The sequence below is a fragment of the Prionailurus bengalensis genome, chromosome A2, assembly GCF_016509475.1.
Source record: "Prionailurus bengalensis isolate Pbe53 chromosome A2, Fcat_Pben_1.1_paternal_pri, whole genome shotgun sequence".
NCBI classification, from domain to species: Eukaryota; Metazoa; Chordata; class Mammalia; order Carnivora; family Felidae; genus Prionailurus; species Prionailurus bengalensis.
The window spans coordinates 108,266,899-108,291,348 of NC_057348.1; the positions used below are offsets into that span (position 1 = coordinate 108,266,899).

General features: G+C 36.2%; 1 long non-coding RNA gene across 1 annotated transcript; it reads right to left on the bottom strand.

Moving 5' to 3' along the window:
- Positions 1-540: 540 nt before the first annotated feature.
- Positions 541-23,784, bottom strand: LOC122487953. The gene is made up of 4 exons (XR_006298518.1): positions 23,031-23,784; positions 11,740-11,829; positions 11,041-11,160; positions 541-1,610 (listed from the first exon to the last, which is right to left on the bottom strand). It is a non-coding gene; the product is annotated as an uncharacterized LOC122487953 (long non-coding RNA).
- Positions 23,785-24,450: the final 666 nt, after the last annotated feature.

Sequence of the window (24,450 nt, forward strand, 5' to 3'; positions counted from 1 at the left end):
GCTCTGTCTCTCTCTGTCCCAAAAATAAATAAACGTTGAAAAAAAAAATTAAAAAAAAAAAAAAAAGAACTTGAGCAAGAATTGAATTTCCTCTGGGAAGGTGTTCTTTTTTTTTAAGTTTTTTAAAATTTATTTTAACTAATCTCTACACCTCATGTGGGGCTCTAACCCAAGACCCCTAGATCAAGAGCCACACGCTCCTCCAACTGAGCCAGCCTGGTGCCCCTCCTCTGGTAAATTGTTGCGCATCTACCTCATTGACAATGTGGAAAAATGCTGGGAACTAACATAACATCAGAAATTGCCCACCTGTAGCACCTGGGTGAATCAGTAGGTTGAGTATCTAACTCTTGATTTCGGCTCCGGTCATGATCTCACAGTTTATAAGATCAAGCCCAGGCAACAGGCTCTGCACTGACAGCGGAAAGCCTGCTTGGGATTCTCTCTTTCCCTCTCCCTCTGACCCTACCCCAGTCAACCACACTCTCTTTCTCTCTCAAAGTAAATCAGGATTTAAAAACTATAGGCCAATAGGTAAGACTTTGAACTATGCCACCACTCAATCCTTGATATAGCAGAGTATTAGAACACAAATTCCAAAACCCAAAGAAATTTGGAGAGGTTATACTATGTCTGTGGATAGGTGGAAGAAAGAACTGGAAATAAATCTAGAACCTTGGATCTTTCATTCTCCAACTTACCAATTTTCATTGACAAACCTTAAAAAAATCCTAATGCAACAATATTAGGTTTCTGTTTTTTATGTAATCAAACTAATCTCACAACTGAGTTCCCATCCTGTAAGGACGTTGAGGAAGACTCCATTTCAGTTTTCCTGGGGGTCTCCCTACCCAGAGTAGTACAAAAGTCCCAATGTTAACAAAATGGGAAATTGTTCTGAGTCACATGTCACAGTTGACATTGCTGCCCTCCAGAGGACTGATGTCCTCTGCCTTCAGGAGCCGTGATGCCCCTTTTTAGGCATGTTTGAAAAAGCTGGAAATATTCTTCTCAGGGAAGCTCCAGGGACTTGTGTGACCAATGGATCTTTAACCTCTCTCTTGAGTCATACTAATACCCCCATATTTTTCTGCTTCTCAAAAGCACACCCCTCTCTTCTGCCTCCACAAGACCCCAACAATGTACTTTCACTGATCCTAGGAGAAGTCTACATCATGAAGTTTCTATTTGCTTCCCTGCAAAGACCTCCAAGGAGAAGAATAACAAAGATCAGCTGTCTGCCTAGAATGAAGGGAAGAGAAAAATTGTACGGAGCACAAATGCTATTTAATCTTGAAACCAAATATTGCCACCAGAATGACTTAAAAATGATAAAAAGTTTGTCAGAACGTTTTAATTTTAATACTAACTGAACCAAAGTGTGCAAGGTATTGTATCTTACCTTTTCAATGCAACCCATTTTAAGAGGTCATGAAGCACATGATGTAATTTTTTTCCCATTCATTTTTGTTCGGTTTCTTTGAATTCAAACTAAAATTGACTTCATCACTCATTTGACTCTCCTCTCCAAACTCTCCCCAATCCACTGATTTTTTTTTCCTCTTGTCTGTGTTGGTGATTGCACTGCCAAGGTAAGTCCTGTGATATCTCTTAAAGAAAAGAAGCAAGAAACCAAAATAACTCAACCCATTTAGGCAATCCATTATGGTAGCTCCTACACAAGCTATGGACACCCATCTCTCTGTTTTTACAGAAAGTACTTCTCTATGATAAGGTATGGCTCTTCTACATCTGGAGCAACCTCCAGGATTCTCTAAGTCCAGGTCAAGACCTACCTTCTCCAAAAAAAGTGCTCCTCAACCTCTTTTTTTTTTTCTTCTTGGAAAAAGTTGTTCCTTTTGTCTGAAAACTCTCAGATTTGCTTCTCTGCAACATTTCACTATTTCCTGGAGTATATACTTGTCTTAGGCATCTTATGGTTGTACTTATATTTTTATTTATTTTTTTGCACTTATGATATTTTTAAATCATTTATATTATTTATAAGAATTTGCCTATGTGTCTCTAGACCATGAGCTTTGAGTGTGAGGTTATGATTCTTCTCCGTAAGTTCTCCATACAGAGATCTCCATAGGCCCCCAATGAGAGGCCCCCTGTGAAACTGTTGTATCCTGCCTTCAAGATGTCTGAGAGGAATGTACAGCCATACCTCAGCCTGGTGATTCTGGCAGAATTTAGAGAAAAACATGTTTCCAGTGTAAATTAACATAGAATAAATTAGGTAAGCAAAGGCATTTGATGCCTTTATATTTCTCACACATTACATTAATATTTTAAATGTGTTCCATATACATATATGTGTACTTATCTATTTATATATACACTTTCCTTATCAATAAAATGGCTTAGTATATATATCCTGATTTTTGAGAGATTTGGAGAAAGGAACCTCATATTTTCTGGAATAGAGAAAGAGGGAATTCAACTAGTGCAGGAGGTATCTTTCCTCCAAAAGAAAGCGGAAAACTACCTCCAGCAACCAAGACCCAATCTAATTTTAAAAGGTCCTTTTTATGAATGTAAAAATGAATACTATTTGAATTATCCATTCATCAAAGCATTAAACTTAAAAACGAATTTCTGCTCTCCAGAATGGCGCCATTGCACATTTCTGCTCCAGAATAATTCGTGTGGCTATATCTGGCAGCCAAACATGAAAGTGTGGGTGTTGAGTGGCTGGCAGCTGGCCCAGTATTTAACCCTGCTGTTTTAGAATGCCATAAAATAAGCACAATTTAATCTTCCCAAATCATTTGGTCAGTGACTGTGATTTCCGCAGAAAATAACTTCAAAGAAGACAGGCACCTTTGTTGATGCTTGTTTAAGCAGCTTTGAGTGCCAACATATTTAAGGATAGGAAGCACAAACCTCAAAGCCTATAATACATTCTTGGGATTATATACCAAGGGGATGTGTAGACTGGCCTATTAAATTTCCCTGGTGGTAAGGATGTGCTTAGATTGACACAGTTAAGAGATAAGGTCATCAGATAAAAAGTCTGGCTTAGTTAAGTAGAACATGACACTCTTGATCTCAGGATTGTAAATTCAAGCCCCACCTTAGGTGTTTAGATTACTTAAAGATAAAATATTTGGGGCTCCTGGGTGGCTCAGTCACTTAAGTGTCAGTTCAGGTCATGCTCTAGTGGTTGGTGAGTTAGAGCCCCCCTCAGTCTCTGTGCTGACAGCTCAAAGCCTGGAGCCTGATTCAGATTCTGTCTCCCTCTCTCTCTCTGCCCCTCCCCCGCTCATGTTCTGTCTCTCTCTCTCTCTCTCTTTCAAAAATAAGTAAACATTTAAAAATAAATAAAATATTTAAAATAAAAGTCATCACAAATGGATAGGTACTGCTAGTTAAAAATCTATGAAAGTAGAGACTTTGCCCTAGATACTGAAAACAGACTGGTGGTTGCCAGAGGTGGGCTGGGGGTGGATAAAATGGATGAAGGGAGTCAAAAGGTACAAAATTCCAATTATAAAATAAGTAAATCATGGCAGTGTGATGTACAGCATTGGAACTAAAGTTAATAACACTGTAGTGCATGTTTGAAAGCTGGTAAGAGAGTAAACCTTAAAAGTTCTCATCACAAGAAAAAGTGCTTTTTGTAAATATATGTGGTGATGGATGTGAACTTATTGTCATCATTTAAAAATATATACAAATATGAAATAATTATATACACCTGAAACTAATATAATGTACATCAATTATATTTGAATTTTAAAAAGATCGAGACTTTGCTGTAAAAAAACATAAATCAGCATATAAAACTATGATGTTTACTTATGACCTGGAAAAAAAAAACACTTCTTTAGGATACTCTCCATAATAACCTCCATTAATTGATGACATGAAATAAAGATTGTATCAATTTATCTCATGTTTAGTTGGGAACATAATAAACAACTATTTTTTTAATGTTTACTTATCTATTTTTGGGAGAGAGAGAGCAGGAAAGCAGGGAAGGAAGAGAGAGAGGGAGACAGAATCTAAAGCAGGTTCTAAGATCAAAGCTGTGAACTCAGACTGGACTCAGGACTCAAACTTACGAACTGTGAGATCATGATCTGAGCCAAAGTCAGACACTTAACCAACTGAACAACCCAGGCACCCCACAAACAACTAGTTTTTTAAGCTGTCATTTGACAGTTTTGGAGAATATTACATGATGTAATTTCAGTAAGTGTATCCATTATATGTAGAAACAAACTCTAGGGAAAGTACCTGATCTCCTTTGATTAATGCTGAGAATCTATTTTAAATTAAGGAAACCAAACCTGACCTACTCTAGTATGAGGGAACCTGATGTCATAAACGAATTTTGGTGTTTTCAGTAAAACTCTAAGACATGATTTATTTTTAAGAGCTTCCCATCTTGTCTTGAATTTAAAACAAAAATGAAAGGCCAACAATACATTATTTTTCCCAATGCATTTATCTAACTTAGACTTACATATGTAAAAGTAGTTTAAACCAAAATTACTTCTAATATCAATAACACAAGGCAATTTACCTTCTTTATCTTACCACTGAAGACGAACATAGATAAGTCACATTACATATTTATTAAGATGCCTAAGAATATTCTCTGTCATCAATTTTGTCCATTATTTGCTGTGCAAGTATTCTATTTTGCCTCTCTTTATATTTTCCAGTGACAACTTTTAATTCGCTTCTCAGTCCCAGTCTCTTACATAACTCAACACATTTCTTAGATTTTCAGTTCCTTTATCTCTTTCTCTTAACTTTCTTTTCCAATCCATACTTAATTTCTTCCCTACTTAAAATGGGTTCCATGATTTGTCCTCATACTACCCTCAAATTCCTTGCCCCTTGACTATCTTTGTGTTGTACTCTTTAGAATGTCAATTTCTATCTCTGATTCATTCTAACTAGTTACTTTGTTATTTTTCCTGGCTACCAGCGATTACCAGAAAAAAATAAAATGGCTTAATTCTATTAATAAATGCCATTACAAACATGATATTAGCTGGAGCCATCCTCATAGTGATTCTTATTTTACCCAGAGATTGTTATGTTCTTCTCATACCTATATGATTCACGTTCTGCAAAAGATCTATCTTTGGAAATCACAGGGCAAAATTTCCTCCCCTCAAATCCCACAGGGATAAAGTTCTGGATCATTCCATGAGGAAAGTAACCTAGAGTGTGACAACTACTAGTTGATCATGAGGGCGTCTAAAACAGGTGGTAGAGGAGGGGACAAGAGTATTAATTACTCTCCAAAAGATGACTCACTAAATAAACCCAGAATAAACCAAACATTTTCTGAATCTTCATGTAGCAGATGTTCTATCTTTTCTTAAAGATTGATGTCAATTATTCCTACCAGTACTGTGACTCATTTGCTTTCTTCATGGTCTTTGGCATAAGGAGCCTGAAGTAAGTGACTGATAGGTATATCATAGAATTCCAAGGGACTATTACTGTGTACACTGATGGAAGAATTCTCCTTTGAGAACCATAACCTCTCAATTCACAGAACCCTAAATTTGTGGCAATGAGAAGTACAAGGACCCCAAGTATGTCACTGGGAGTGATGGTAAGTGGGAATATTTGTACTTCAGCTACTTGGTTCCCAAGTTCATGTATTCTCTTTGAAGACAAAACCTCAAATAATAGTGTTTCATTTAGAGTATACACTCAACCCTGAGAATAACGTAGTCCTGGAGGAGGATTCTTGCAGGACATAATTTCAAACTTGTGCCTCAGCCACATCTTTAAGAGGTCAAGATACTGTGTTCTGAGGCTAGTGACTGGAAAAGAACCACGGATCTCTTGGTCATTTTTCCACTGCCACACTTCCTTTGATATACTTACCAATATTAGTTTTATTTGTGAATAAAACCACTCTGCAAGCCCTCAGATAGTGGGTCTAGAGAAAGCTCTGTTGGCATGAAAGTCAATCCCATAGCAAGAATAAGTGTCAATTACAGAGAATATGAATTGCGATTCTTTCAGAGTGGAAGGGTCCAATGTAGTCCACCAAGAAGCTGACTGTACTCTTCAAGGAACAGCCATGTACTAGGGGCCAGGATTGATTTCTTTGCTGACAATTTGCATATTCAACAGGGAAAGTCACTAGATTAGCACTGGTAAGTCAGTGCCTATGCAGAGCCCCCATGACTACATTCTTCATTGTCCATAGTGCCAGCACTAGGGTGGATTATCATGGAGGTTGGGTGATGTCTACTGGCCAAGTCACTGTATCAATTTGGTTGCTCCCTTCTGTGGACAATGTGTGTTTTCTCTCAGAGATACTGACATACCAATCAAAGATCTTCACATTTTGTGTTTGTTTCATAGGTCCAAATGCAGGTCACTTCTCCAGACCTCTTGGTCCCCAATTTTACATTCTTCCTTTTCTATGTCCCTGACTAACCAGCTATTGCCACTATTGATGAGTTCATGTGACCATGAGGTATTTCTCTTTCCACACAAAGTGAATGCCAAATACAATACTTCCAGCTTTACTTATTGAAGAGTTTTCCTACACCACTGCCTTCCAGGGAAACCTCTGCTTGGAGGTGTGATTCATCCATGTTTTCACCTAACATCATAACATACCAACCCTTTAGTGAACTCATGACTGAGGGGCATTCTCTTCCATCACCTGTTTATAAGTGAACTTCAACACTGCAGTAGGTGTGACTTGGGGGAGATGTGCTGCTACAGGAGTGGTAGATAACATGGTGTGGTGGAAGGGATTGTCTGGGCCACTAGCTTATGCAATTTATTATCTCTCCTTACTCCTGACCCTGGATGTATCATTTCCATCTTACAGCTGTTGGCTTCCATCTGATCGTATTACTTAAATAATCTTAGAGGACTCAGTACATGGTGGCCATCTCTGGCTATTTAATCACTGGATGCCACCAGGTCAGAAGCTCAATTCCTGCCAGGGCCCAGCTGCATACCAGGAGCTGGCTTTCAGTAGGTATGCAGTTCATTACAATAAATAATGCGGCCTTGTTCCAGAAACCCGGGGGTCTATGTTTTAATATTTCCACCAGTGATGCCTCTGGTCTCATATTACCACAGGGGCTACGTTTTCATTCTCCCAATGCACATAATCCTGGTATCACAGTACAATATGGCTCAAGAGACACTGTGATTACACCATATTATTCCCTTTCCAGCTTTGAGCCCCGCTAAAAATCACAATAGCCTTCCATGTCACCTAGAAGATGTATTAGAACATCAGTCTTAAGTGCTGAAGATGCTAGCTAGAGAATTCAGAGTTTTGTTACAGAATAGCGAGTTTTGTGCTTCTTTCTTAGAAAACTTATTTAAATCTCCACAATCACCAAATTTTTCTTTGGACTGGTAGTATATGAACTTGGATAGGAACATTTTTACATCTCTATTTACCATTTCCATCAATTATGTTCCACAGTTGTATTAGGCAATACCTATTACTGTGTCATGAATAGAATCATAGATATTTTCATATGATATTATAGTTATTATATATATCTTGAACTAGTATTTTTATACATGATTTTAATATTTTGAGGTATTAGACCTGCCTCTATCTCTTAATATTTAATAATTTAATTAATGCATATATTACATTAAAAATGCATGTTCAACATATTTGACATATTTCAATATAATAGATTTAACTTACAATTCTATAAATTTTTCCATTTATTTACAAATATTTTTACTCTGTAAACTTCTAAAGAATGCCACAGAAGTCCAGTTTATAACATAAAAACATCTAGAACCCCTACCTAGAACAAGCCTCTCTCTCTGGTGAGTACGCCTCTATGACATTCAGGTCATCCACCCTAAAGCAGCCTCCTGGGTGCTTTTTACAACATCCTGTTTTTTAGATTTCTTTTCATCACCATGTTTATAAATGCCTATATTTCCTCGTTCATATGGCTGGCTGTTGTTGGCTCACACTTGATCTGGTTGACATTTCCTTCTTAAAATGTCCCACTTTAACATGTCAGGCTTATCCCTCTAGACTTTCTTCAATGGATAAACTTCCTTTGAAAGATAATTTTCCTTAGTTTTTGTCCACTAACACTTCTTTATTCTCTAATTCATTTTCCTATGTGGATAACTTCATCCATTGACACTAGTCCAAACATCATTAAAATGTATTATTCCCAAGGGGATATACAAGTCCATAATCCCTTATGTGTCATCCTGAAATCCCTAAACCTCCTTTTTCTCTACAAAAGTCACTGGTGGCAAAACATTACCTGAAATTACAAAATAGCCTATACTTACCTCATGTCCTATGAATATTCATACATTTCACCAATAGAATTTGTATTATGGTTTATTACACGGTGCAGCCAGGATCCTGCTAAGAATACTACCTTTCAAAGGATGGGAGTAAACTATTATCTTTTTTCATTTAAATTATAGTTAGTTGGGGTGCTTGGGTGTTTCAGTCATTTAAACGTCCAACTCTTGGTTTCTGATCAGATCGTGATCTCACAGTCCCTGAGACCAAGCCTTGAACGGGTTCTGTGCTGACAGCATGGAGCCTGCTTGAGATTCTCTCTTTCTCTTTCTCTGCCCTTCCCCCACTCATTCACACACATACTCTCTCTCTCTCAAAAAGAAATAAACTTTAAAAAATTGAAAATAAATAAATTTGAGTTAACATACAGGGCAATTTTGGTTTTAAGAGTAAAATTCAGTGATTCATCACTCACATACAACACTCAGTGCTCAACCACGAGTGCCCTCCTTAGGACCCATCGTTCACCTAGTCCATCTCTCACCTACCTCCCTATGTCAAATCAGAGTTTGTTCTCTATCATTAAGAGTCTCTCGAGGCACCTGGGTGGCTCAGTCGGTTGAGCGTCTGACTTTGGCTCAGGTCATGATCTCCCTGTCCGTGAGTTTGGGCCCCACGTAGGGCTCTGTGCTGACAGCTCAGAGCCTGGAGTCTGCTTCGGATTCTGTGTCTCCCCCTCTCTCTGTCCCTTTCCCACTCACGCTCTGTCTCTGTCTCTCTCAAAAATAAATAAACATTAAAAAAAAAATTTTTAAAATAAGGGTCTCTGGTGGTATGTTTCCTTTTTTCTCTTCCCCCCACCCAACTTTCCATATGTTCATCTGTTTTGTTTCTTAAATTCCACAAATGAGTGAGATCACATGGCATTTGTCTTTCTCTGATTGACTTATTTTGCTTAGCCTAATACATTCTAACTGTATCCATGTCATTGCAAACAGCAAGATTTCATTCTTTTGGATGGCTGAGTAATATTCATTGTTTGTATGTATGCATGTATGTGTATGTATGTGTATATGTGTGTGTGTGTGTGTGTGTGTGTGTGTACACAAAACTTTATCCATTTATCAGTTGATGGACAATTTGGGCTCTCCCCACAGTTTGGCTATTGTTGATAATGCTGCTATAAACACTGGGGTGCATGTACCCCTTCAAATCTGTATTTTTGTATTCTTTGGGTAAATATCTAATAATGCAATTGCTGTAAGGTAGGGCAGTTCTATTTTTAGTTTTTGAGGAACTTCCATACTGTTCTGCAGAGTGGCTACACTAGTTTACATTCTCACCAATAGTACAAGAGGATTCGCCTTTCTCCACATCCTTGCCAATACCTATTGTTTCCTGAGTTGTTAATTTTAGCCATTCTGACAGGTTTATCTCACTGTGGTTTTGATTTATATTTCCCTGATGATAAGTGAGGTTGAACATCTTTTCATGTGTCTGTTAGCCATCTGGATATCTTCTTTGGAAAAGTGTCTATTCATGTCTTTTGCCCATTTCTTCACTGGGTTATTTGTTTTTTGGGTGTTGCTTTAATAAGTTCTTAAGAGATTTTGGATACCAACCCTTTATCAAATATGTTGTTATAAATATCTTCTCCCATTCTGTAACCTGTCTTTTACTTTTAAAGTCTGAAAAACTGTGAAACTGAAAAGAGATCAAGAGATGATATTCATATTGCTAGCCCATATTTAGAGAAGGATTCAACTGTCTTCTGAACATCCCCCAAACTCAACACAATTTCCTTCCTCTCCTATATGCCAGTCACATTGCCACTCATCTCCCTAAGGACATCCAGTGTTTGACCATGTCTGACCAGGTTCCTGCATGCACCTTACTGTTCCACACCTCTGGCCCTGGACAGTAACAAAGCAGGATTCATAAATACCATCTGGGACACTTATGGCTGAATAATTATTGCTGAAATCCTAGCCATATTAAATTACAGAAATGCACCTTCTAGTATTTCTCTCACTACTAGATGAGGAGCTCCATAAGTGAGGGAGGCATGTCATTTTCCCATAACCCAACACAGTGCCTGGCTTTGTGTTGTCTATTGTGTCTGTCACTTAAGCTGAGTTCCTTTATTCTCCCTCTCATCTTTCTCTTTAACCTCTGTACCTATCAATCATGCCTTTTGAATCCATCTTCTCACCTCTATCCTTCATGCCACTACTATGTGCCCTCATGAAGCCACCCAATGTCCTGAGATACTGTCCACTGTTTCTCTGTCAAGTCACTTTCTATATAGTCCATTATCAATCTAAATGAATGCTTTAATTGTTAAATGCTAATGTTATTTTTTTAAATTTTTTATAACATTTATTTATTATTGAGAGACAGAGAGACACAGAGAGTGAGCAGGGGAGGGGTAGAGAGAGGGGGAGACACAGAATCTGAAGTAGGCTCCAGGCTCTGAGATGTCAGCACAGAGCCCGACGTTGGGCTTGAACTCACAAACTGCAAGATCATGACCTGAGCTGAAGTCGGTCGCTCAACCAACTGAGCCACCCAGGCGCCCTGCTAATGTTAAAACTTTTAAATGACTCTACGCTATCTGTAAGATGTTCAAAACTATTATTGTGGCATAAACTTCCATAATTTGCTCTCCATCTGCTATTCGAGCAATACTGTGTATAATCCAACATCATTTTCTTTCTTTCTTTCTTTCTTTCTTTCTTTCTTTCTTTCTTTCTTTCTTTCTTTCTTTCTTTCTTTCTTTCACTTCTCAGTAATACCTCTTTGAGTTGAATCTTCTTGCTCTTGATCCCATGTCAAGAATTATTTCACAAGGAGGCCAGGTACAATTTCATTGGTAAATTTGTAGAAATTCTCAGGAAAAACAATAAAACAAAATACTTTGCCAAGAAAACAGATCAAAACACAAAATAAGTACATATTGTCATTTTTTAAAATAGCATAAAAAAGAAAATTTCATTCTAATCTAACTTAGGCTATTCAAACTAACAGTGTATGACAAAAATATCACATTCCAATCTAATTTGCAATATGAGGACAATAAAGTAATGCATATAAAAATCCAACAATTTAAAACTTTTAATTTATACTTACTTTTCTTTAATGAAAAACAATTATATTTAGTATTAGGAAATATAATCTAAACAATTATATTTAGTATTAGGAAATTAAACTCACCAATTAATAGATTAAATGATGAAAATGGCACATCTATCTCAATATAAATGGGTAATCACCTAATAAAATTCAATATTCACGAATATGTCAGCAATATATGGATAGTTCTGTAGTAATATTAAATTTTTTCTATGATAAACCAATAAGAAGAATATACTTTAGAATAAAACACTATTTAATTTGTATTAAAATTAGTGTTTTCATAGGGTTCTCTAGATAAACAGAACCAAGAGAATATATATAGGCATATAGGAGGAGATTTATTATAAGAATTAACTCACGAGGTTATGGAGGTCAAGTCTCACAATCTGCTGTCTGCAAACTGGAGAACCAGGAAAGCCAGAGATATAATTCAGGCCAAGGTTGAAGGCCTGAAAATCAGGTATAAACAAACAGTATAAGTCCCAGAGTCCAAAAGCCTAAGAACCAGGAGCTAAAATGCCCAACAGCACAAGAAGATGAACATCCCAGTTCAATAAGAGAAAGAGAATTCACCTTTTCTCTGACTTTTTGTTCTATTCAAGCCTTCAATGCATTGGATGCTGCTGCCTATATTGTTGAGGGCAGATCTTCTTTACTAAGTCTACAACTCAAATGCTACTTTTTTTCCAGAAACACTGTCAGAGACCCTCCCAGAAAGAATGTTTTGCCAGCTATCTGGGTATCCATTATCATAGTTAAGCTGACACACAAAAGTAAGCATCATAGTTAGAATTAAGATAAGGGTATCAGTTATCACCACTATTATTTAATTATTCCATAAGTAGTCAACACATTAGTAAATATATATATATATATATATATATATATATATATACACACACACACACACACATACACACACATACATATAGGTATATAAGAAACAAAATTTTAATTTTTTGTAGATTATATGACATTTCTTCAGAAAAGCAAAATAACTACTGCATAAATTATTAGAAATTTTAACATATTTCTTTGCAGATAAATTATTTTTCTTTACCAAAAGTATCACATATAAAATGTATATCCCATTTACAAATCAATAGGAACATAACATGTCTGTAAGAAAACTTTAAAAGTAATGGTTAATATCAAGATAAATATGATTATAAAACTTACTAAGGGTCATTAGGGTGCCTAAGTGGCTCAGTCGGTTAAGCCTCCAACTCTTGATTTCAGCTCACGTCCTGATCTTGGGGCTTATGGGATCAAGCCCCGCATGGAGCTCTGTGGTGACAGCTCAGAGGCTCCTTGGGATTCTCTCTGTCTCTGTCCCTTCATTACTCACACTTTTGCTCTCTCTAAACTTAAAAGAAAAAAAACTTAAAAAAAATTAATGGAGTATATATCATATTACTGGATAGTAATTTTCAAACTATTTTAAAATAGTAACACTTCCTAAATTAATGTGAAAATTCAGCACATTACCAATGAAAGCAACATTTCTTTTTCTTTGGTCTCAAATCAAACATGAATAAAGCTAAGAAAATTCTTTGAAATACAAATAATGCGAGTGACCTAGTCCTACACAGCATTAAATTTTATTACAAAGTTAAAGTGATTAGAAACATTTGATATTGATGTGGAAACAAACATATCAATGGCACAAAAGAGAGAATCTAAAAATAGATGCGAATGTGCATGGGAAAATAATATATGTAAAAGTTGGCATATCTACATAGTCTAGATCATTCATCAAGTAGTATTGGGCCAAATAGCTTATAATTTGGGAAAAAAAAACACATGGAAAATAAACCTGGACAGCTACTTTACTTGCACTAAAATAAATTCCAAATGGACTTCAAAGTGTTATGCATGTAAAAAACAACCAACATATTGTAAGAAATAATATATAAATATCTTTCATTTTGAGGTAGGGAAGCTTTTCTAAGTATGTTGCAAAATTCAAAAGTCACAAAAGGAAAAATTTAGTAAGTTTTAAAACATAAAATCAAAAACTGTAAAGAAAAAAAGGAAAACCCTTAACAGAACAGAAAGACAAAAATATGAGAGTCAAATGAGTGATAATTCCAATATAAAATAAAGTCCTATGAATCATAAAGTAAGCAAAGATCAACACAAAAGAAAATTTAGCAAATTCCCCCAACTGACATTTTAGAGTCAAAGGTATCCAATGCCCTAAAAACATACAATCAGTTTCTTCACCTCAATAATACAAGAAAATTATGACTAGAAACAGTGAAATATTATTACCATATTGCTGACAATTATTTTTAAATGATGAATAAGGCAATTGGCAGTATTTATCAAAATTTTAGTTTTGCCTATTTTTGATTCCATAATTCCAATTCTACATATCAATTCTTCACAAATACACAAGTGGCAAAGATTTCTGTGTGAGGTTGATATGAGTAGTTTTTGTAGTAGGGAAAACCTGAAAACAGCATAAATATTTTCAAAAGGGGAAGAATAAATTAGCATACAAACTACATAATATGAAGTCATTAAAAAATGGACATGCATGATATATTTGCAGGTGCAGAAAAGGGTATTGTAGAGTCAAATATAAAGTAAGATCCTACTTGTGACCAACAAGTAGTATTTATGTTAAGAACACATGCCCACACTGAGATTTTTTAGAAATACGGAGAGACTATAGCAATAGATAGGGGAGTGAGATTGGTGTGTGACCAGGAGGAGAGAGGACGTAAAGACCAGTGGAGAAGACAGTAAAAATTGCTTTTTAATATTATATATAGTCATGTATGGCTAAGAGATTTGTACATTAGCACATACTATTTGTATTATTTTTTTTAAGGAAAAGAAAGAAGAAAGAAATCGTGCTAATATTCATGTTTGTATAGAAGGGTTAAAACGTGCATTCTCTGGGGCGCCTGGGTGGCGCAGTCGGTTAAGCGTCCGACTTCAGCCAGGTCACGATCTTGCGGTCCGTGAGTTCGAGCCCCGCGTCGGGCTCTGGGCTGATGGCTCAGAGCCTGGAGCCTGTTTCCGATTCTGTGTCTCCCTCTCTCTCTGCCCCTCCCCCGTTCATGTTCTGTCTCTCTCTGTCCCAAAAATAAATAAACGTTGAAAAAAAATTAAAAAAAAAAAACGTGCATCCTCTGGACAATTTTTTGGCAATGTAAATTATGAGAATTTTTTGGAACCATCATAAGTTTAATTACATACGTACAATCTCTCTCTGTATGTGTGTGTGTGTGCATACATATACATGCACACAGTATTATATTATATATAAGCCCAATTACGCTTAACTGTTTATGAGGGGATGCCTATTGAAGAACTGTCCCTAACAGTTAAAATCTGGAAACAATCTAAATATTTTATCAATAATGAATTAGTTAAATGAATTATGATTTATTATTTAAGAGCGTACAGTACAATATTAAAAATATTGGTGCATATCTCTGTGTACTGGCAGAGAAAGTGATCCATGAATTATTAAGCAAAACGAAGAGGTTGTAGGACAGGATCTAAAATTCCATTAGTTTTTGTAAATTAATAATACCATTTACATAATAATATGAACTATTAGTGTATAGCCTATTGGTGTACACATGTAAAAAATCAGAAATAACATGAATCTGTTAACACATATATGCTGCATATAAAAATATTGATATAAACTTGGATATATTTTAAGGGTAAGATTAAGGAAGTTCTCTAAATTTCTGCTCTCCTATTGATAAATCCTTTCAAACAATCACTTAGTAGTCTTAAAATTACAAAATAAGAATATATTATTGATAATTCAAAACTACCTAAGTTTTTAGATGTCTACACGAATTGTTAATATGAAGCATGTCTTGGTGAAATTAAATATACTGTCTTCTTCGCAAAAAGGCAAATGAAACTTAATCTATATGTAAATATATTAATTCAATGTCATTCTTGTAAAAATATAAATACCCAAGAGTTCAAATATTGCCTTTTTGCACAAATGACACCACTCATACAGGTGATATTAAAGGGTAGGAACACTCCACATGATTTTTACAGAAATTAGCTTTTCTCTCTGTAGGCCTAAGAAATACAAACACTTTCATCAGTGCCCATATCCTGTAAGTGGCGGTTTTCCCTCATTCAATAACCTAAAAATAGTTCTTAAGGACAAGATTGTTCATCCTCATCTCTGTGGTTACAGTTGAGAATTTTTTTCTTTTGCAGAACTATAGAAATAGATGAGCCACATCATCACTAAGCAACCCACTTCCATCTTATGCATTATTTGTGCACTCTTAAACACTGAGAGCTTGTATTCTCTCATGAAAAACTTATTCCCATATGATATTATGACACTGAAGCTGAAATTCACAGAGATAATATTAAAAGAGTCAATTACGTTTTCAGAAGATTTTATCTTCTTTCAGACTTTGGTCATAATTAAAACCTTTAATCACTTGTACTTTGTGAGTTGAAGAAAAAATTAAGTATAAAATTTGGTATGGTATAGGAACTCAAAGTAACTTATGAACTGAATCTAATATATACAAGTAAGGAAGTCTATGTTAAATATCTCATTTAGATTGGATTGAAAGAGGCAATAAAAGCATGAGTAACATGATTTTCTTAAACATATATTGACCAAAAGACTATTTTAATAATAATAATTCCTTACCATTCAATTTGGAGTTAAGTATGTAGATTTTAGTTTCCTACACATATAGTATTTATGCATCTTAGAAACTCTAAATAATTTTCATTTTACGTAAAGTCACAGGAGGGCAAAACTCAAAAAAAAAAACCTCTAAAATTCAAGCTGATAATGGAAATAACACCAAGAAATAAACAAATAGATGGAAAGATAGGTACAGATAGATAAACACATACATGTAGATATCTGTTGTAGGCTCTAAGTTATAAAGTCAAAGGTTGCAGGGTAAGATAAACAGATACCCTTCCTTCTGCACATATCTTATGTACACACATTTACTGAACTACACATACGTATGCAGACACACACATACGTATATAATACATATACACAACACATACACCTAACACTGCATCTCCTGGACTCTAGAAGCAGAATGCCACCTCTCAACCACACCCATGCTCACTGAGCAGTTTAAAGGCATGGCTACTCCATACTTTAGGGCTGTTTTTTAATTTTGAATCATTTCCTCTAGCTTTCCATGGTAAAGTATATTTTTTAATATTTCATATAAAAAATACTGAATGGCCTTATTAGCTGCAAGCTATAAATGCCACAAAACAGATTTGGAAATTGGAACACACCCAACATAAATGGTTACCAACAGTGAATGGGAAGGCATACGAAACAGGGCAGTAAAGCCACCACACAATATGAGGAAAATCATTAAACGATCTGGAAAAGCATCAAGATGGCTGGCCTCTTTGTAGTTCCAGCACAAAGACTGAGACTTATTTCTAAATATTTTCCCTGGTGGGGAATAACAGCTTGAAAATAATCCCAGATGTATTCATTTGTGTAACCATTTGCTTCTTGTAGCATATAGGCATGGAAAAATTATTGAAGGCTTCAATTCTGGACTTGTATTTTTTAAATGTCAGGCTTTTGAAAAATAGCACCATTTTTCTTTAAAACCATTCATTTACCTGGAATGTTGGCCAGCAGGCCTATAATATGGACTTGGTTTTGTTAAGATTGAAAAAATGCCCAATGGCAAAAGAGGAATGGGCAATTCCAGTGGATATAACTAAATATGAACCCAAATTCAAATGAGCAAATGTCCAAGCAGAGTAAAAAACAATGTTTTTATGTTTCTAAGCTGGCCAAGGATTTCTAGATCCTGTTAAACATAAATTTAGAGAAAGAACGCAATCTAGAAGGTTTCCTTTAAAAATACTGGAAGCAGAGCCTGTGCAATAAAGTGTAAGCAAGTTCATTTTTTACTCAGGCATTTTTTTCCTTTGAAAGTCTCTCAGTTTGAATGTATTCTAGACATTGAGACAAGAGGCCCAAAAGCTAAGTGTCATTTTTAACAATCAATTTTAAAACACAGATAGAGGAAATTCACAGTTCTTTTTCAATTGTCGGTCAATTAATTTAAACTCAACTTTTCAAAGTTCTAAAAATATATATTATTTTAAAATTTAAAGAAATACACATATTCTAAATGTAGAGTACTTAACTGTCTGCAGCAGAGTACTTAATACAGAGCATTAATACTCTGTTAAGTATTAATTCTGCTTTTTACATCTGAATATACATTACTTTTTTTTAAATAGAGTCTGTGGTAAGTGTGGTATATGTGCATGTCTATGTGAGTATGTGTAGAGAGAAAAAGACAGTGAGATTATAATCAGTGTCTTTTTCTTCTACTTGATCATATTTTGTTTTAAAAGTCAATGGGGAATATCTATGGGGCGCCTGGGTGGCACAGTCGGTTAAGCGTCCGACTTCAGCCAGGTCACGATCTCGCGGTCCGTGAGTTCGAGCCCCGCGTCGGGCTCTGGGCTGATGGCTCAGAGCCTGGAGCCTGTTTCCGATTCTGTGTCTCCCTCTCTCTCTCTGACCCTCCCCCATTCATGCTCTGTCTCTCTCTGTCCCAAAAATAAATAAACGTTGAAAAAAAAAAAAAGTCAATGGGGAATATCTAACTTTTTTTGGTAGGCATTCTAGTGTTAAAGTAAATGTTGGAGGGGCGCCTGGGTGGCGCAGTCGGTTAAGCGTCCGACTTCAGCCAGGTCACGATCTCGCGGTCCGTGAGTTCGAGCCCCGCGTCGGGCTCTGGGCTGATGGCTCAGAGCCTGGAGCCTGTTTCCGATTCTGTGTCTCCCTCTCTCTCTGCCCTTCCCCCGTTCATGCTCTGTCTCTCTCTGTCCCCAAAATAAATAAACGTTGAAAAAAAAAATTAAAAAAAAAAAAAAAAGTAAATATTGGATAAGATTGTTATTGTTAATAACCGGGTTGCTGTTTAGAATGTGAAGAGGTGTGTTTGAATCCATCATCCATTTTTCAAATATTTAATGAGCTCCTATATTATGCCAGCCACATTCTGGCAACCAAGATTTCAACAGTGGCAATGAAATTTCAGTAAAACCTTCCTCTAGAATGCTTCTTACGAAAACTTAGAAGCACATTCCTGATCATCTAAGGAAAACAATTTGAGATTAGAAAAAAGTAGGAGAGTATTTTTTTTTTATTCACAGAACTCTGTTTTATGGAGAGTGCCCCAATATGATGATTTATGTAAATGATTTATCATCTATGCATGTGTAACTGATATCCACCAACTTAGAAGGGATGCCTTTGACGCCAGTCATCTGCTGCTTGGAGGAACACTATGAGCGACATGACAATGAGACCAGAAGGAACGGATTGGATTAATTTCAAGTGAAAATAAGGAACTCAATCTAAACTATGTAAAACTCACCTCACTCTGATTTATTGCTTTTTCAGACCATTGAAGCTACAAATAAAATTTATGAGGGAAGAACAATAAATTAGGATTGGATAAAGGCACAATTTTAGGCCTCAAGTTGCTTGTACAGTTAGATTTTAGCACATAAAATTGGGAGCATAATACTAACAAGTTAATAAAATCAGCCAAGTGCTGACATGTAAAAACAATTTTTTTTAACAATTGGTTGGTCCAATCAGTTAGCCTTGTTGACAACTTGAAATTTTGAAAACCTACGTTACTTATATTCGATGAACATTAAAAATGTAGAAAAGTTCATGGATGTATGCAACAGAAGTTCATTGGTCTTGGAATACATTTGGGGGGTGGGGAACTTGCCTTTAAAGTTAAAACTATAAAATTACCACATAATAAAAGGCTGTGCTTTGAACACTAATTGCCCATTTACTTATTTTTTTAAATCTCTTTTCCTATAATTATGGTGTGATGTATAAACTTTCTTTGGTTTTACTGAGTTGTGTTTTATATATTTTCAGTTCTACGGCTCTTTTCCATTTATTCTTAATTTTAATTTTACTAATATGCATTAGTATCAATCAGGCATCACGTCTACAAAGATTCCTACAGCGTTTTAATTGAGAGTAAATTGCCTTCAATAAATGGGGCCTCCTACTGGCCTAGAAAACTGGCCCACCCTAGTGGCTGGGCACAAATGCTCATTTGAAGAGTTAAACCGAGGCACGATAGCCCACTTTGTCAGCTGCCTAGAGGGACGTTGTCAAGTCTGGGACCCTGCTGCTTTATTCCTATAACTGTGTTTTAGAAACACCTCACAAGTGGAATTGTGGTTGCCTCATCCAGAAAATGTGGAAAGGATTAATGTGGCATGTAAAACAAATCACTCCTGAGCTCAGCTGAGAAAGTGGGTATTAAAAGCACTCCAGTCAAAAGAGCTTTAGTGAGAGGGTCACGGTGATATACAGTCAGCATATGTTGGGCTGGTAATGCTGCAGGGTGTTTGGAAATGGTAATGGTCCATGGGTGTAAAGTCTTTCAAGACCTCTTAAAGACACATGTGTTTCTTGAGCGTGTTCTCCAAACAAGGACCTGTTATGGGTTAGATTCACTGAAGCTTTTAAACTTTATTGATTGGTTTGTGGGATTCCAGGTTCACTCACTGCTTAAAAAAATCTGTTGATAAACACAGGCAAGAATCCCACTTTAATCTTAACCTTATGAATCAATAAACAACGTGGGATGTTGCCTCCTCATCGATTATGGTACGCACTGTTTATTTTTATCATGGAAGTGCTTGCTAGTTTTCAGAGTTAATGGGCAATATATCTATGTTGTTCTTCTAAATCCAGGTGCTTTGTAGATTTATTTTGAGGGGAAAGAAAAGGGAGACACCTGAAGATTTCTTGCTATTTGAAATATGAACCATAGCCTTAATAAAAACTTGTGGGTTTCAAGTTGAGAGAGAACAAATAAACCTGCTAAGTGTAATTTCATAAACTGAGACAATTTTCCTTGGTATTTCCAATTTAGGAAGGAATTCATTAAGATTTAACATTATAATGCAAATACATAACTGTAGCCACAGCTGAATGCACTCTTAAGGAAATAAACTGTACTAGTTTTCTATATGTGAGTAAACTGTTTCTGACTATTCTCGGTTTGGTTTATATTTTGCACTTTTTAAATGGGATCCTTATACTTTTTTTTTTCCCTGGAAGGTTATACCTCATCAATTTATTCATTTTTTTAAGTAAACTACACCAAAGGATCATGCAAAATCTTTGAAAAGATGAAAGCACAGGCAAAGCTTGCAATAAATAAGGGCTGATGCATTTAAGCAGTTGTCAGCACATGTACTCAAAACAAGCATGTGTTTTTAGATTAGACCTGGTAAAACATCAAGACAGGTTAGCAGGAAGTACTAGTTAACTAACCTAAAAATCTCTTCAGTAAAACTAAACAAATAAAAATATTATGTGAGGCTGGAAAAATTCATGGTGCTCTTGGATTTGGGTTCAGTGCTCCTGAGTTTGACCCCAACTTACAACCATGACTGCAAATATTTTTTCACCAACTTCAAGCATGACATTATTTGTTACCTTTACTTTACTGCAGGCCTGGTAAAAGTCAAGATCAATAATTTCGCAGGAACATTTCCACTCTACACTGAAAATACAGCCAACTTGAAGGACACAGCAGATATAAAATTTCTTGCCATCTCTGTAAAACTCATAAAGCATCACCACCACCTTGTGTTTTAATTGAACTTCCCGTCTTAGGCCCATTCATATCATTGCTATCTAACTCACACATTCAGTCAGGAGGAAGATCTCAAATAGGAGTACATAGTCATTGCATGGCCTATGAAGAAGTTAGGTACAGAAACAAGATAAAAATGTTGCAATATAATATCAAGATGGTAAGGGCAAATGAAGCTGTCGATATCATATGGTTGTATTTTACTACAATATCATGGCTATGGCTATTTAATATTCAAAGAAGCAACTAATGTTGCTGCCTTCCATGTGCTTGATTGTGGCTAAAAGAAACACATAACTTTCTATACAAAATGCTTGGAGGATTATGAGTCACTTCCATGCACTGACTGCTTGCATAGACTTTTGAGCTTCAGTTGCATATATTCTAGTGAAAAATTTTCAGAATCACAAGTAAGCATGAATCTGCAGTCGTATCTTCCCAATTTACTTCTAATTACTGTTCCAGGGGCTTCCGTGGCAATAAGGTATTTCTGCATTGTATAGAAATGGATGCAACTTTTATGTTTTCTACTAGAAAACACCAGTCACAAATAGAAAACAATTGAAAACTTCCTATTCTAGGTTTAAATTTTTTCAAATGATTTTTCCGAATAAGTTAAACACCCAGAAAGTCAAAGTGCAATGCCTGTCTGTTCCATATTACTGAAAAAAATAATTTCTTTTCATGTCAGAATGATGACAGCAAATGCATGATCTTGACGACAGTCTTTCTTTTGTTGTCAGGTGTGTTCGAGTCTGTGTGTGACATTTTAGCAGCTTTACACTGAAAATTATTCTGGGCCTGAATGAGAGATTCTGCGACGCCTAACCAGTCCTCAGTTGGGAAATCACTGACCACTTGTCCCGTGTGCTCAGTGGTCCTGACTTTGAATGCTTCCCCAAACACACTAATTGGAGACCTGGACTATTTTGAGTCTTGCAGGTTTCCATGTCCCCCAGACACACTGCACATGAGGGCAGACTAACCCTCACCAAGATGGGCGGCACACCTGTACAACAGATGACCAATTTGAAATGTGCAAAGAAAAACCTCCACAAAATAATACGATGTTTCCTTCACGTGGTGTACATACAATTCAGACAGCTAAGGGGCTAAAGCATGCCATTTAGCTGTAAGTTTTCATTGCTAAAGACATTTTATAGGGCTTAAATTTTATATAGTCCAGTATCAAGTAGTACTCCTAATTGCATGACTTCAAAGTAGACATGTGAGCCCTACTTTCATATTATTTTAGTGGCAAGCAGTCATTGCCCTTCCAATTGTTCCTATGAGGTCCTATATTAACATCATTATTGGAGATTTTATTTAACTTCAATTTTAGTGAAAACTATGCCTCCTTCTTTGAATGGGAGTTTGAACACTGAGATTAAATTGATAGAGAAAATCAAGTCTGAATCAGTTTACAGCCCAGAGGTACATTGTGAATCCCATAAAGCATTGTTGCAGGAACCTGGTTAGTGTTCTGTACACCTGCTTAATGTTTTTTTCATCATCACAAATGTCAAAGTGCTCGGTAAGTCACTGGGGTTTGAATGACAGCCATGCACTAAGCAAGCAGTTATGTTTTTTCACTACCAAATTGGACCATAAATGATGAAAAAGAGGTCAAAAAGGAAGTATGGAACCATACAAATTTGAAAGGGGAAACTGCTAATAGCCATAAACCCGGTGCAATCAAAGGCTTGGCAAGTCATTGCAAATTACCTGCTCTGTGAATTACTGATCGCACTGCATTATGATATAGAACTTTCTAACTCCTTTCATCTGTAGTAACAGGCTTTCTAATAGCTCACAGATCAAAAGCAAAACACTGCCAGTGGAATTTTGATACAAATACACCAAGGTTGTACAAGTATAATGCATATGAATAAAATGTTAATATGCATCCAATATTGCATCTAGTCCATTATTTAATATAGTATATGCATTTTACAAACCAAACCCACTAATATCATACTTACAGAAAGAGATGACTGGTAAGATATGCTTAATTTAAAAGGAAGATGAAATCTTGCATGATACTTTCAGCAGGGATTAATGTAGGTTGGTATGCTTTAAGCAAGATCTTGGCAATCTTTCAGATGCAAGAGGTCAAGTTCCTAAATCCTTTTCTTCTAGCTCAAGACTCAGGCACGTGGAAGTCCCTCCAAATATTGCACCTCCAAATATTGTTCCTATTAGGGAAAATATCTGTATCAATAAGTTTCTTTCAAAAAGATATGTAATGCCCAGGAAGGGTGAAGTCTCCTGGTCACTTTAATCAGACTTTCCGCTTGCCTCCTTGCAGGAGATAGTATGTACCAAATAAATGGACTGTTTAATTCTAGGTAAATAGCCTGGGGGTGGAGGAACTTTGGATGATGAGACATTTTATAATACAGATTTGGCTGAAGTATTGCCAAGCTAGATTTTGCAATGATACAAAAATACCTCTGGTGCCTGGGTGGGTAAAGGGATAGAGGCAGACAAGGTTGACAGTTGGAAAAGAGAGATAGTTGCAAAAAACTTGGATCCTTTATATTTGATAACGGCTGATATGCTTGAAATTGAAAATCATTTCAACTGTGTGTGCTAGATGTGGGTTCTTACATAAACCACTGTGATTCTTTTTAAGAAGAGTTTAGTTTGCTTTTGTAACAATTAACCATCAATTAGTGTTACTTCCTCTCATGTTGAAAATAGAGATAAGAGAGATACCATGCCTATCTTTATGGGAAATGGAAATATATAGAGACATTCACATGAATAAAGAAAGTACAGATTATAACAGTGCTATAAAGAATATAAGCATAAGCCTGAGAGGGCTTTTGAATAAGACTATTTGAGGTAGAATGATCAGGAAAGACTCTCTGATGAAGTAATCTAAAAGTTGGGATATGATTAATATGAAAAAGCTAGGCTAGTGAAGAATTGGCTAGATGGACAAGATACGACACATGGAAAGAGAAACAAGCATAAAGACCCAAAGTATGTGAAGGGCCAAAAGTGTTGATAAAGAGCAAGAAACACAATGTGGCTGAACCATAGTAAGCAGGTAAGAAAACAGAAAATGACAAGATCAGATAATCTAAGGCTATGAGTCAGAGTAAGGAGAAGCAACACATTGGAACTGGCTATTCTGGGGAGAACACCGGATCTGTGAGAAAGAACTGAATCAAGAAGACCAGCTAGGTCAGCACAGAGTTGCCCAAGTGAAGGATGATAGTGGTTCAGGTTAGAATGGTGGCAGTGGAAGTGAACAGAAATGAAAGCAACATGACTCATACCCATCAAGTCCCCAGAGAAATCCTGAAAGGCTCTCAGCCTTCCAGTCCATGTGATATAGCAACCGAACCTTCTGGCTCCAGTGTTTCAATGAACGGCTCTCTACCCTCAATCAGA